This window comes from Eulemur rufifrons, chromosome 6 (assembly GCF_041146395.1).
Source record: "Eulemur rufifrons isolate Redbay chromosome 6, OSU_ERuf_1, whole genome shotgun sequence".
NCBI classification, from domain to species: Eukaryota; Metazoa; Chordata; class Mammalia; order Primates; family Lemuridae; genus Eulemur; species Eulemur rufifrons.
Genome location: NC_090988.1, coordinates 43,192,231 through 43,208,044, shown reverse-complemented (window position 1 = coordinate 43,208,044; position 15,814 = coordinate 43,192,231). Strand labels below are relative to the sequence as shown.

The 15,814-nt window shown below is 35.1% G+C and overlaps 1 protein-coding gene across 14 annotated transcripts in view; it reads right to left on the bottom strand.

The window, feature by feature from the left end:
- PICALM (phosphatidylinositol binding clathrin assembly protein) overlaps positions 1 to 15,814 on the bottom strand; it is a 98,441-nt gene that overhangs the window by 66,827 nt on the left and 15,800 nt on the right. The gene's annotated exons all lie outside the window — the stretch shown is intronic.

The following is a 15,814-nucleotide window of genomic DNA, read 5'->3' as shown; positions in this document are numbered from 1 at the left end:
CCTAGAATGCTGTGTTTGCACTAACAGGAAGATAACAGAGCAGAGATATGGTCTGTGATTGGGCAGTATCTCAGTTTGTACATAAAACATATTTCTCATTCTTCTCTCCCTATAGTTCTACTGAATAAGCTCAGATATTAGTTAAATATCAATGAGGTAATACTGATAAACAAAACTGAAAATGGACTGAAATTTCTTACTGCATGAATTCCAAATCAGGAATGACCCAGGAACTCTATTACCCAGTGTTACTCTTAACACAGTTAAAGCAATGTAAGTTCCAACTTTACATTTCAAAGTCAAAAGTATTACTATAAAATAGTCTAATATACAACTATTTCAGCATCAAAACTGAAAAAAGTTAACAGACCTAAAAGTTTTACCTACAATCTGCTTAAGAGATATCATTGTCAAATTCAGTGAAAAAAACACAAAATACAATTTAGAGAATAGAGAAGACAAAGAAATGAGTTGTCCTACTTTTAAAATAGATACAAAATATAATGTATAAATATCTCAGCTATAACTACCATAAAGGAAAAAAATTAGTTATTCATGACTCATTAGTAATTTGTTCACTTTTAATCTTCAGTGTATTAAATATGAATTAAAATGATCTAACTTGGCCTTGATTACCTGCAAGAAATGTCAATGTAACTATGAACATTTATCTGCTTATTATCTTTCAAAATGCGTGCTTTAATAGGTCCAATTATTATATAAAGTAACATTTGATAAGCAAATGCATTTTAGATAAAAGCAGGTACCCTGGCCAACAATGCCTTAAGAACAAGGAACAAAACAGTCAAACAGAATGCCTCATGAACCACAGAATGCCTCATGAACGACAGATTGACAGAAGGCTTTCACAGTTAAGACTACTTGAAACAAAAATTAAACAGTATGTTCAACTTGGGGTATATCATTCAGCTTCTGATAGTAAAAAATGGAATTTGATTTCTGCCTTCTCTAAATCTTCATAGTACTTTATACTTGTCCTATGGCACTGAACATATTCCAAATATAATATAATAATATAATATTTCTCATTCCAAATATAATCCACTCAAGGCAAGGCCTATTTTCTTCATTTTTTAATCCTTTAGAACTTCAAGCACAGTAGTAAAGTTCTGAACTTAATTATAGGAAACTATATTCCTAGCTTCCTTTCCCTCCATATTTATCTTTATGTACCTAAATTTTTCTTCTATACCCTTCTAGAAACTGTCTTGATAAACTATTCAATTTTTAAATATAGTAGGCTACTTCCTCATAATGGCATCAATAATAATTTTACTCTTCTGAATCTTGTTTTTCAAAAATCGAACCTGTCACAAAATTTGTCATAATACTGCCCAAAGGTGCACCTACTTCTGTGTATGTCTATATACATAATATATAGATACATACGCACACACACACACACCCCCCCCACATCTTGATCTCATCAGTATCCAAGTCTTTTTGACCTCCTAAGCCTAACAGTAAATCTGCTCTTTTTCTCTCCATCCCATCACTGGTGCCAAAGCCAAAGTTCAAACCATATTTATTTAACTAGGCCGTGCCACCTATCCTGGAGGAATTCAGAAATTGGAGAGGGGGATTATCATGCTGCCTGACGGGTTTTACTGGCATTTACTATCAAGGCAGAGGGAGATTATCCAGCAATGCACAATCAGTACTCCACAATTAAGGTTGTCCCCAATGAGATCTGATTGGCCTCCTCACTTCTGATGATACCCGAAAATTGGAGTCTCACTCACCCTACACCCAAGACCATTCTCTAAAGTGGCCACAGAATCATCTACAACACTGTCATTGCCTAACTTCAATGATGTTCCCATTGCTTACAAGATGGGGAAAATATATTCCATCGTTGTCCATATCTTCCTTTCTTGCATCTTAGCCCCCAACACAGAACCACTTTACACTTTTCTGTGATACACCTTGCTGTTTTACACCCAAATCTTTCCATTCCTGCTCATTCTTCAAAAAGTACTTCCGCCGTGAAGTCTTCCACAGACTAAGGTACCCTTAACAGTGACTAAAATTGGCATATAATTCTACACTACAGAATTATTTCTCTACATTACAATCATTTACTTCCAAATCATTCTCTTGTACTAGAGAGACCTTAACAGGAGTCTGCAAACATTTTTGTTAGCAATTCCCATATTCTTCATGACAGAGATAAGTAAACTGCTAGGATTAGTCAGATAGTGCCTGATCCGAAATGAAGCCAAGGGTACAGATTTCAGTTTCAACAACTACATTATTTTATATATATATACACACACATATACAGGTATTATATCTTTATTATATTCCCTCTATGATCTGTTCTCCCTCCTGCATGACTGATGTCTCCTTTGCAATGCCTCCCATATGCGAAGCACTCCTACCTCAAGTGCTTAGCACTGTTCCTTCTGTCTAAAATCCTCTTCTACATAACTACACTGCTTGCTCCCTTCACTTTCTTCCTACAGATTTTTGCTCAAATGCCATCACATCAGATAAACTAACCTATTTATACAAAGAAACAAAGCCTCAGGATGCTCCCCTACCTCCAAACCCTCATTACTCTCCCTTCTCTGCTTTATTTCTCTCCAAAGCATTTATTACCACCTCACTCACCTTAATTTGTTTAATGTTTTTCTCTCTCAATAAAATGTTAAGTTCCATGTGGGCAGGACTATTTTGTTTTCTGTCATAACTTCAAAGACCTAGAATAGTGCCTTGCATACCAGTATCACTCACAGTATTTTCTGAATGCATTCTTTTTTATATGTACATTGACACTCTTAATGACTTTTTTTAAAAAGCATGCAAAATGGTATTTCTTACATGGATTAAATTCTACAACTATTCATACAACCTGTTATTCCCAAAAGGTTGAAAAGCTGAGCACAATACATGTGCAATTTTTAAAATTTCAACTAAAAGAGGATCTAATAAAGGTTTTTATTGTAATGCTTAATAAAAATTATAGTATGACTTAGAAATGATCACATAAAAACTGAAGGATAACTCCAGAAGATAAAAAATAATTCTTTACCTATAAGAGGAAAAATGAAATAAGAATTCAGGCTGAGATTATGAATACAGATAGAACAAATGTAAAACCAAAGCTATACAAATATTACTTAGGGGGGAGAAACTATAGAATAAAGTCACAAACTCCGCAGTATTTACTTCCCCAGAGTATTTTAACTCAGCCATTTTCTCCATGCAGTAATTTTCCTCTGCACAATGTTTCTACTATAGTAGTAACTTAAAATGCTTCCAAGTTTGAGCTCCAAGTCAGGAAGGAAAATGTTTTCTCCACCTCTGACTAACCAAAAGCAAAACTGCTTCAAACAGAAGTCACACATATCACAGGAATCTCAATAGCTACTGTTTTCCCCACTCAATCCAAGAGATACTATTTCTCAAAAAGCAAAAACTCTGAAACAATTTCCCTTACCAATCAAAAAGGTATCAAAACGAGGACACATATTCTTTTAATTATTTACCTTGAGAATATAAGAACCAATGTGCCTTCTTCTTATTCTTCTTAAATGTTTCCTTTTAAGAATTTCTAAACTCCACACTCAAAAAAAAAAAAAAAAAGGAGTACCACATGGCATGTAGTTCGTCGCTTTAGGTCTGAGTGAGAATTCATGTGGATTTCTAGCATTTAAGGGGAAGAAAATAAGCCTACCATAGAAATGAAAATCACTTTTCCAGATACACAAAGTGGATGGAACCAATATACAAACAAAAATGCTCTCATTTTTATTACTCCATATGCTCCTCCAACAAACAATGTCTGAGTAGATAAAGATAATGTTAATTGTATTTACACAGGCATGGCTCTTCCCATAGGTAAGATTACAGGAGCTCACTAAGTGACAGATTTATGACTAGAATTAAATTTTTGTAAAGGATAAGGATACTTTAAAACATATACCAAGTTGGCCAATTTAATCCAAGTCCTCAATTTAGAACTAATTAAAAACAAAAACAATAAGAAAAATAGTGAAATATGAAACAGTATTTTTGTATTCTGGGGAAACTGTTCACCAATGTACCAAAAAATTTAGAAGTAACTAGTTATCAAATGGTTTCATTAACCTTATATTCATATTCCTTGTACAGGCCGCCAGCCTGTATAGACCTCCCAAAGGCTGAGTTCACTCAAATTAGGACACTTAGGGTTCACTTCTATAGCAAGTCAGACAACTCAGCCAGTGGCCTACACCATTAGAACACAGAGGTATAAAGTTCCCATCTAAACAGGAACTCACTAGGCTATACCAAAACCATGCTGATACTCAAGTCAGATTTTCTAATGAACTTAACTAAAAATATTAGTTTTTTTAAAAAATAAATATATAATCACTTAGCCAAATGTTACCATCCCTTTCAAAAGGGTCATTTTTGAAAGATATCCTTTCTTGCGACTGCTCTCACAATCAATTTTTATAACATAAGACTGTTTTGTTCAATCTAGAAAACTGGTGATACATTCAATTTGTTAGGCAAATTAAGTGGTTAACCAAATGCTGTTTCACTGATCAAATCTTTAAAATTTTTCCTGGGTGGGAACAGAAATATAAACAACAGATAATCACCAAGAAATAGTAACTAGTTTCTGAACTAAACTAAAAACTAAACAGAAACTAAAAAAGTTTCTGAACTTTTGATATGAAGTATTAGCATCAGCAACATTTTTTCATTTAGCAAAAATGTGAAAGTATTTAAAAAATATGACAGTTGAAATTAGATTTAAGCCAAAAGAAATTACACACACATAAGCACATTTGCCCTAGTCATAACTGTTCAAATGTCTGGGAAATGCAATGAACAGTTTTATGTCTTACTGTATCCAATTTTTTGTGTAAGGGATCACAAAGTATGGTCCAAAATAAGATGTAACTGCTAAAATTTTATCTTTAAAGTTTAGGGGGTCCTCTGTGAAAAACACGATGTTGTATTTTTATATAATTTCCATTAGAATTAACTCAAAAATATGTTCTTGCTTGAGGTCAGGAGTTTTGAGACTAGCCCGAGCAAGAGCAAGACCCTGTCTCAACGAAAAATAGAAAAAGTTAGTTGCGCACAGTAGCCTGCGCCTGTAATCCCAGCTGCTCGGGAAAGCAAGAGGATCTCTTGAGCCCAGGAATTTGAGGTTGTAGTGAGCTCCGATAATGCTACTGCACTCTAGCCAGGGTGACAGGTTGAGACTCTTATCTCCAAAAAAAAAAAAAAAAAAAAAAAAATCCTTCACTGATTCACTAAAAGGTGGCCTTACTAATAACCTACCTAATAGAGGATAATAACCTATCTAACAGACAGTAAGGGAAATAAACTCACAACACAACTACTTTGTTTAATTTTACCTGTGACCTAACTTGTTATTTCTAAGAGTTCTTTTTCAGCCTTGAAAAGCCCTAAGTGGACAGTAGGGGTGTGAACCCCCCGTTCCAGCTCTCTATCTCAATTCCTGTCAAAAAACCAAATTTCAAGGACTCAGAAAAAGTAAGCCTCACAGAAAAAAATAAAGAGCTCCCTGACATCTCACCACTCTTTCTGTTATCAGTCTTGTTGAAGCAGAGAAAGACAAAAAAAAAAAAAAGCCATTTTTACCCTTTAAAACAACAAACAACTTTCCCTCAGCTGCCTAGCACTACCTTCTACCTTTTCTTCACTACTATAGCCACAGTCTCTTTCCCTATATATTCCTCTCCCTCTGTTTTTTATTTCTTTCTTGAGAAAGTAAAATGGGCCGGGCGCAGTGGCTCATGCCTGTAATCCTAAGCACTCTGGGAGGCCAAGGTGGGTGGATCGCTCAAGGTCAGGAGTTCGAGACCAGCCTGAGCAAGAGCGAGACCCCCGTCTCTACTAAAAATAGAAAGAAATTATCTGGCCAACTAAAATATATATAGAAAAAAAATTAGCCGGGCATGGTGGCGCATGCCTGTAGTCCCAGCTACTCGGGAAGCTGAGGCGGTAGGATCGCTTGAGCCCAGGAGTTTGAGGTTGCTGTGAGCTAGGCTGACGCCACGGCACTCACTCTAGCCTGGGCAACAAAGCAAGACTCTGTCTCAAAAAAAAAATAAAAGAAAGAAAGAAAAATGAAAATTCTTTCCTAAAACTATTCTACTCTTGGTGTGAGAATTCTTTCTCCAACACACTGTGAGTACCTAATAAGTTTCCACCCTAACATTCACAGACTAATTTACACCTTAATAAATCTAACCAACATATTAACTGAACTTTAAGGTAATGATTAGGGACCCTTAAAGATAGAATATGTAATGCTCAGTAGAAGTGACAGGAATTGAGTTAATTTGAAAAGAGAAAAGAAGGGGGCATTCAGGGCATTAAAAAGAAATGACAAGTAAAGATACCCAGATGGCTTTTATGAAAGTACTAATGAAGCTAAGGGACCTAATTCATAATGTAAGTGGACATGTCCAATAATGGAAAATTAGTTAATTAAATGACAGTACACTCTGATAATGAAATACTATAAGGCCAACAAACTCATGACCAAAAAAAAAAAAAACTGTCAGGAGAAAATGCTCACCACATATTAAATTAAAATCCATTGTAAAGAAAAATATACAGTAAGTACCATTTTAAAAAATTATATTGTTTGTGGGGGACATGGGCAATATACATAACCTGCACTTTTGTACCCCCATAATGAGCTGAAATAAAAAAAATTATATTGTGTAAGTTTATAGGTTATTAAATATGAAATCTCTGATTTTGAATCAAAAGTTTAGTTTATTGTATCTCAAACAAGAAGCAGTACAAAGTACGCCCCTAAACTACTGATGCAGTTTTACCATCTTAATAGTAGCTTATTTATGCCAGCAGCTAAGAAGCACAGAGAGCAAGTGGTGATGAAATTAAGAAAGGCATTTTCCACAGCTTGTTAAGAATTGAATATTTTTTCTTGCAAGAAGTGGTCTAACACCTGGAGCTCTGACTTGGGGGGAAAGGCGGTACATGGGCAACGTATGTAACTTGCAATTCTGTATCCCCCATAACAATAGGATGACATAAAATAATAAAAAAATAAAAATAAAAAAAAGAAGTGGTCTAAAGCATGGAAGAAGTGGCAGTCAGTTGGTGCAAGATCTGGTGAATGTGGTGAATGACAAAGAGTTTCCAAGACCAGCCTTTGTAGTTTGAGCAGTGTTGTCTGAGTGACATGTGATCAAGCATTGTCTTGCAAGAGGACTGGCCTGTCTCAATTGACCAATTTCAGCTGCTTAATCAATCCTAAGCATCCTCATCATTTCATCTAACTGGTTACTGTAGACATCCGCTATAATAGATTGGCTAGATTTCATGAAACCGTAGTGGATAATACCAGCACTGGACCACCAAACAGACACCATTAGCTTTTTGTGATGAATATTCGGTTTTGGACTGTGTTTCTGCACTTCACCTTTATACAAACCATTGTGCCCAATGCTTGCGATTGTCAAAAAGAATCCATTTTTCATCACACATAACAATACAGTGTAGGAATCGTTTGTCTTTATGTCATGACAGCAAAGAAGGCAAGCTTTAAGATGATTTCTCTGCTGACGCTCATTTAATTCATGCGGTATCCATCTATCCAGCTTCTTTACCTTGCCGATTTATTTCAAATGTTCCAATATGGTTGAAATAGTAATGTCACACCTTGCTGCTAATTCACACATAGGTGAGATGGACTCACTTCCACTACAGCTTTCAGCTTATTATTATCCACCCACCTTGGTCTCAGGTTCCCCACATGGCTCATTTTCAAGATTAAAATCACCAAAATGGAACTTCTCAAACCATTAATGTGTGCATTCATTAGCCACACCCTTCCCAAACACTTCATTGATATTTCGAGCTGTCTGCACAGCATTGGCTCCACGACGGAATTCATATTCAAAAGTAACTCGAATTTTTGACTTATCCACGGTTTCGCAAAAATTGTTCCAAAAAACTTTGAAAGATAATCACAAGCCAAACCATGCATTTGAAAAAATGAGGATGCATCTTCACAATAAAAGTAAAACAAGAAGTGTCAAGGTGAAATGTCAGCGATATCAACTGTCAAACTTAGTACTTAAGGAAATTGGACAGTTCATACTTAATAACCTAACATTCTTTTTTCTTATATGTACTATATTTGCCCAAATCCAAGGTGATGCAAAAAGAAGTGAACACTTCTAACATGACTCAGCAACTAAGTTGTATATGAAGTCAAAACCAATTTGTTTTTTTTGAAAAATAAATTAAATTTTAAAATTTAGGTCTGTATAAACTCAAATAATTTAATGTGAAATTCAGAATCAAACTTACTATGTAATGGTGACCTATAGAGAGGACTCAGTCTACCTATGGCACTGAGCAGGACCCACTCAAAACCAATTTGTAAAGAAACTATATTACTATTATTTCTATAACCTCACAAACCTTAGTAAGTACTTCTCATGTCACACAGCACACACCAATTCTGTACCATAATTCATCCCACACTCTTTGGAACATTATCCTGATGCACAACAGAAAAGATAGCTATGACACATTTCTTTATTTCCTCAAGGATGTGAGCAAGAGGTGGTACAAGAATAAGAGTTTCATGGTATAACAGCTGAGAATTTGGTGGCCACCATTCAAGTAGATCAATATTTTGAACACAAGTTCAATCTCTCACCATGGTAGATGAGCTTTAAGGAATCTCCAGACCCCGCAATGAAAGTAAATCAAAGTCCCATGTTACTAAAAAAACAAATTGCAGCTATAGGAAAAAAAATCGGTGTGTTAGCACAACTAGATATGCTATTTCTGTCACTGTGTCTCAGCAAAATGAATGGACTAAGACCTACACACATAAAAATTAAGAAAGGAGGGCAAGGTGATATGCATCTGTAAGTCCCAGCTAATCAGGAGGCTGAGGCAGAAGGATCACTTGAGCCCAGGAGTTCAAGGCTGTAGCCATTGCACTTAAATGTAGGTAATATAGTGAGACCACACCTCTTAAATTAAAAAAAAAAGAAGATAATTCTACAATTTTTTAAATTGTCATGTAAAAGGAGATGGCTTATTCAACTGCCGTGAGTCTTCCCAAATTCTTTCCTTATGTGACTTTATATTTTAAACAAAGTTTTTTTTAACATATATTACCCTGAAAAGATCTCTATCAATGCTAGTTTCAGGTACTTATGAAGGTCACCTAAAGAAATCAATTTTTTTTAAAAAAAAGAAAAAAATTTAACATAGATGTAGCAAGTATTCCTGGGTAAATACCATATAATTGCCTAAGAATTTCAACTTGTTGGGCATCTTCAGAACACTTTAAAAAGCAACAAGATAAAAAGTTATGTTGCAGAGATCAGGAATATACATGAAGAATGAAAGAAAAGTCTTAGCATTACAAGAATGGAAGACGATGGCCTGGGAAAAAATTTCCAGTGCAAACTAGAAAAGTGCTTCACCTGAAAGATCTCACATAGAAGGAAAGATATAACTAAAAAAGGGGGGCTCTGGATGACCAAAAATCACTACTATCCAAGATGTACACGAATGTAGAGTATGAGTCAAATTTTTTTTGAGATGTATAGAGAAGTGTGGGAATAAACCACTATTTTAAAATCATATATTGTTTTTTATAGTCATCTTTAATGGGTATTCTAACTAATGAGTTTTAATATTATGAGGCTGATTGCTTCATCTATATCCCTAACATTTATAGATTAAATAGGTAAAATAAATAGAACTTTAGGGATCATGTCTTTGGGAAAATGAGGGCTTGCTTTACATTTGGGTTTCCTCACATTCAGGTACATACAGTACATCAAGTATATACAGTAAGTGTGTGTATATATTCCAAAATACATGTGAGACAAAGGATAGGGCCACATACTTTCAGAGCTCTGTTGTATTTATTCTATCCCTCTTGATGGGAATGACCTGAATACAATTCAAATCAACGGTTTGATTCCTCTGATACAAAATACCTAGATATACAAAGCTGTGAAGACATGAAATCTCTCCCTTACTAAGATATAGCTTCACAATACATTGTGGTGATTGTAATCTATACACATGGGGTTCAGAGATGGCACAGAGGAGTGAGTGATTATTTTGGAAGGGAAAGCAAATTTTCCCTGATTCCAACTTGGTACTCCCTTAACTCATTATACTACAATTATAGCAGTTATCACACTTCATTATAATTACGGGCTCATGTATCAGTCTCTCCCATGAGATTGAGCTCACTGACAGCCAAACCATGTTATTCTTCATCCTTATACTGCTAGCATTTAGCAGCATAGGCCCTAAATATTTATTCAATTAAAATTAATAAATGAAATGTAACTTAGAAAATGTCAATAGAAAGCAATTCTATTTACTCTGAGCTATGGTGCAATGATAATTTGGAAAAAATGGGTTAGCAACCTGGAATAGCCTAATTGCTTTTTCAAGTTTATACCATCCTACATTCCTTCTCCCTGCCCCCCGCCCCTCTGCTACTACAGTGAGGTAGTATGAACTACCTCAATAGGAAGCCTCTACTGCAAGAACAGAACACAGAATGTTTTTTTTAATGCATTTGCCTGGCAAAGAAAGGGTTAATATCCTTTTTCTCTCTAGCAAAGGAAAGAAGAACAACTGAAAAGGGGTATCTAGAGAAGAAACAATTTAGATGAAGCTAGATACATAAAAGCCAGCCCCTAAGACACTCTACATCAATGTTTGAAATTTAGCCTCTTATGTCATAGCTGAAACCAAAGCCAAATTTACTGAACTGTCCAAACTTTAATCTTTAAAAGTGCAAGATGTTTTAGTTAATGAAGTCATTATGTAATTGCCCTAAAATTTTAGTCCACACACAAAACACCTTTTTCAAATCAGCCCAACCTACTGTCTCTTAAATTTCTTCATTTCCCTCCTTATCCATTCGTCTGTCATAAATACAAAAAAATCTTACAACTAAAACAGTAAGTTTAGGTTATGAAATTGCTCTACAGAAAAACATATACTCTTGGAACACTCTCAGAATTCACTGCCACTGACTCATATTTCCAAGTAAAAGAGTCATTTCCCCACTCCCCTCATGATCAAAATGTTTACCCTACAATGTAAGCATTCTTAATATAAGAAAGTCTGAAAACCTAGAGCTTCTCCTTGGTGGGCTGTAATACTCTGCATTCCTGCCACTAGATGGCAGACTGCACAGAGAAACAGTTAGGATTCTGGCAAGAACAGAGATGGGTTCAGGCTCACCTATAAGCAACCTCCTAAATTTTGAGATAGTTTAGGATTCTATTCTAGTACCACAAAGTGGTGATTTCTAAACCTAAACACCTTAGTTCCATCCCAGATTGCCAATAAGAATCTCAAGGACGACGAAAAGTATATTTTGGTAAGCACCACCTCAAAGATTACTTTTATGTTAATTTTTAATTTATCAGAAAATACAAGATGTAGAGTTACTTAACGGAATAAACACTCATCACTTAATATAAGAATTAAAAAATTTATTTAAACTGAAAACAAAATGAAAGCATTACAGTGCTCCAACATCAAAAAATAATGTTCTCCTCTTCTTTGAAGATTCAAAATTTCATAATTATAATCCCACCTAGAGGAAAGAAAACATGTTAAGTATGAAGTAATATAAGAGAAAGTGCCAAAATTACAAACTGTTTTTTGCATTATATTGTAAGAACTTACTTATTAATAGTAAGTTCATTAGCCCAGTTAAGGAGATATCACCAGGATTCTCAAAAACAATCTATTACTGGATCAAAAACACATAAAACTTGACTTCCTAAGCAAAATATTAAATAAAAAGTTGACTAACAACTTATATGTTATAAGTACCGTACTTACCTCTACTAATGCTGTGAGCCAGAACAGTCCTGGGAGTGGGACAGAAAAAATTGAAAGAATTCTTTCATTCCAACAAAGACCAGGAAAAGGAATCAAGCTTGAAAGGCCCTGCAAATACAGACCAGAATACTATAAAGGGGGCAAAAAAAAATCTGGAGAGGTTAAAGGAATTGAGACTAAGTCTGAAGAAAAATATGTTATTAATTGGGAAAGACCAAGTGTTCTGGTTTTCCTGGAACAGTCCTGGTTTACCTGTTGTCCCAGTGTCCCACTGGTATAGCATACCCATTCACTCTTTTTTTTTTCCCTTACTCTATCACCCAGGCTGTAGTAAAATGGCATGACCATAGCTCAGTGCAACCTCAATCTCTTGGGCTCTCACCTCAGCCTCCTGAGTAGCTGGGATCACACATGCATGTCATCACATCCAGGTAAATTTTTTTAATTCATTTTTTTTTTTTTTTTTGTAGAGGTGAGATGTTGCTAAGTTGCCCAGGATGATCTTTAACTCCTGGCCTCAAGTGATGCTCCCACCTCAGCCTTCCAAAGTGCTGGAATTAAAGGTGTGAACCACCACACCAGGCCCCTTCCACTCTTAAAAAGTGACCCAGTTCGACATTAAATTATATGTCACCCTAGTTATAAGTGAGCTAATAAAATTTATATGTAGCTAAGAAATTAATACACTACCACCATCTACTCCCGGTGTATTTGCATTTTTCTTTTATGAGTACTTATCCTGGTTCCCAGCCTTCCTAAAAGACACACATGCTTTTATTCTATCCACTTTGTCCTCTCACTCCCTACCCATGAGCATTTTTTAACATTAATCTCTGGTCCTATTTTTTTCACACTGGGAAAATCATCTAATCGCTTACCTTCAAAGAAAACCTCTATGCAAATGTTTCATAAATTTCTTCTCAGAAAATCAATCTAAAAATCTTCTCGGGAGCTGGAGATATTATTAACAGAATTTTTCACCTCTATGTCTAAAATACTGCATATTTAAAAAACAAGAACATCATCTCAACTGTAACCTGAATGTTCCATTTTTATTTTAATCAATAAGACTAATTCTTTACTTTGTTAAATTCTCAAGAATCTTCTGTCTTCTTGCATTTTCCACAATGGGTGACATAGTGCCTTGTACGTGTATGCATATGATGGTATAAATATTTGCAGACTTATAGGTGAAAATAAAAGCCCATTTCTCTGCTTATAAGATATAGGGAGAAAAGAGAGAATAACAGAGGGAAAAGTCCTTCCTGTAGCTAGGTTAATGTTATTCGGTAATAGCTAAGCCCATGTCTAAAAAATAAGCAGGAATCTAAAAGAATTTTCATGCCTTCTGTTAACAATTTAAATTCTGCCTAGTCAGAGGTAACAATGGATTGCAGTTAGCTTCTCTACCAGAGTCTCCCTCACCCAGAAAACACAAGTTTCGTTTCATGTCCCCAATGCACTTAGAACAATGAGAATCTTCATATTTCACCTTCATGAAGCTTTGCAAACCTCAGTAAGAACAAACAGAAATCCTAGTTACTCTAAAAATAGTCACTGCTTATTATAATATGCCAAAATAGTGCCTTAAGAGTTAGATATTAGAAATATATAATAATGGACAAAGTTTCTGTTACCATGGAACTTATTTGCTAGTGGGAGGTTGCGAAGGACAGTCGGTAAACAAATGAACAAACATATGTCAAATGGTGGTAAGCGCTAAGGATCTCTTAGCTCTTAGAAGGGATGAGGGTATGTGTTTGGGGGAGGTTGCTATTTATACATGATAATCAGGGAAGCAGTACCAGATAAAAAGACTTTGAGAATTATGGCAACAGTGGTAGTGTGTCACCAATGGCCTGGACACCAATAAAACTGATCACCACAATCAACTACTACAGAGGCATGTAGGCATTAAGATGTCCCTCTAAGCCACTGAGTAACAAGTGAAAGCCATTTCTGAAAAACCTTTTTTCAAACTGCTGTAAACAAACTGCAGTTATGACAGCTGTAGCTGGAAATAGTAAGTGCCAAATAATAACTTATCTACATGGCTTTAAATTTTGAAATAATGCTCCATTAATAGAAAATATGAGCAATTAAATACATCATTAATAAATCACTATAAAATAAAGCCAAAGTATTTTTCCTAATAAGTTTAATAAGCCTTTAAGTTTCTACAGGAAGGAATAATCGCCAGGATGATTTCACAAGAAGCACTTCATAACCACACAACTATTCTTATAAGATTCCTAGCCAAGTGCAGTGGCATGTACCTATAGTCCCACCTACTTGGAAAGCTGAGGTGGGAGAATGGCTTGAGCCCAGAAGTTCAAGGGTGTAGTGCGCGCGCCATGATTGAGCTGATGAATAGCCACTGAGCTCTAGCACAGACAGCATAAGAGGACCTCATCTTTAAAAAATTCCATATAGCCCACATTCACCTATTTCTCAGTACAACCAAAAACTGATCATTTCATTCCTTGACAAATACCTTCCTTAAAAGACATTATTATAAAATATCTCCTAAGATAAAAATCTGCTTTAAAAGCTGCCAAAGTTCAAGTGATGTTATTTTTTTAACTTAAAAATTCTGTGTAAATTATACCTCAATAACGTTAAAGAAAAAAAATCTATTTGAATCTAAAAATCCAACCTTTGGCTATCAAAAAGTGCTTGTTAATCTGAAAATAACTTTTTCAGTCTATACACAAATATAAAGAATTTGGTATGTTTTATTTAAGTTCCAAAATTGAAAAAAACAGAATTATTACTTGATTCACTGTAAGTTTAAAAGCTATCAACTTATGTATATTACAGCAGAAATTTAAGGGGACTCAATATTTTTAAAAACATTGAAAAAACAGCAAATTACACTGAGAAAAGAATCAAAAAAAAGGTCAGACATGATCACAACTTATTTTATACACTATATTGTTGATTATGAATTTATTTTCCCTAAATATAGGTTTAAGTATCTCTCAATACAAGGCATTTTGATAAACAGACCTCTGCTGCTAATAAATAACACTTAATATATATTGTACATAACACAGCAAGTTTTTATTTAGTTCTTCTGCTTCTACATACCACAGTAACAACTGCAGTAATACTAATAATAAAAGACCTTAAGAATAAAAAGTTGATTACCCCATCTCTGCAAAAAACTGAAAAATTAGCCAGGCGTGGTGGCGTGTGCCCGTAGTCTGTAGTCCCAACTACTCAGGAGGCTGAGACACAAGGATTGCTTGAGCCCAAGAGTTTGAGGCTGCAGTTAAGCTATGATGATGCCACTGTACTCTAGCCTGGGCAACAGAGTGAGACCCTGTCTCAAAAAAAAAAAAAAAAGCTTTTTCTTGGCTTATATGAGAAAGTAATACAAATCTTAAATGGTCTAGAAAAGTAGCAAGGAATATTTAACCACCTTTCTCCCATCAGTCTACAGTACAAGTCTTTTATCAACTTCTTTTTGCTGTGATGCCAAAGGATCCTCAATGAATCTTTTATCCAACTAAAATGCTACTACTGTAAATACTACTACTTCCCAAGTTAATCCCTACCTAAATTTCACAAATACTAGAGAACATTAGCTTTCTCTTTCACTGCTATATGAGATAACTTCGAGAAGACTGGGATTGGCAGGGAGTGTTTTGTTTTTAGCTCTTTCTATGAGATATTCCTTTAAAGTTCATTTCTTCCTATTAGAAAATCTTTTGGCTCACACTTATTTGACAGCCTGTCCTAAGTGCTAACCATTTCCAATATCTGCTTCAAACAATGAGTAACAATGAGGATGCTAATTTCACTATTACTGAAGTTCTGCTCTAGGTTTTCCTTCTGCTTCAATGCATGGTCCCATCCATTTCCACGTGCTAGTGTCCTAAGGGGACATATCAGAATGAGCAAAAGATCTAAAATCAAATTCCAGGTTTACTATTCA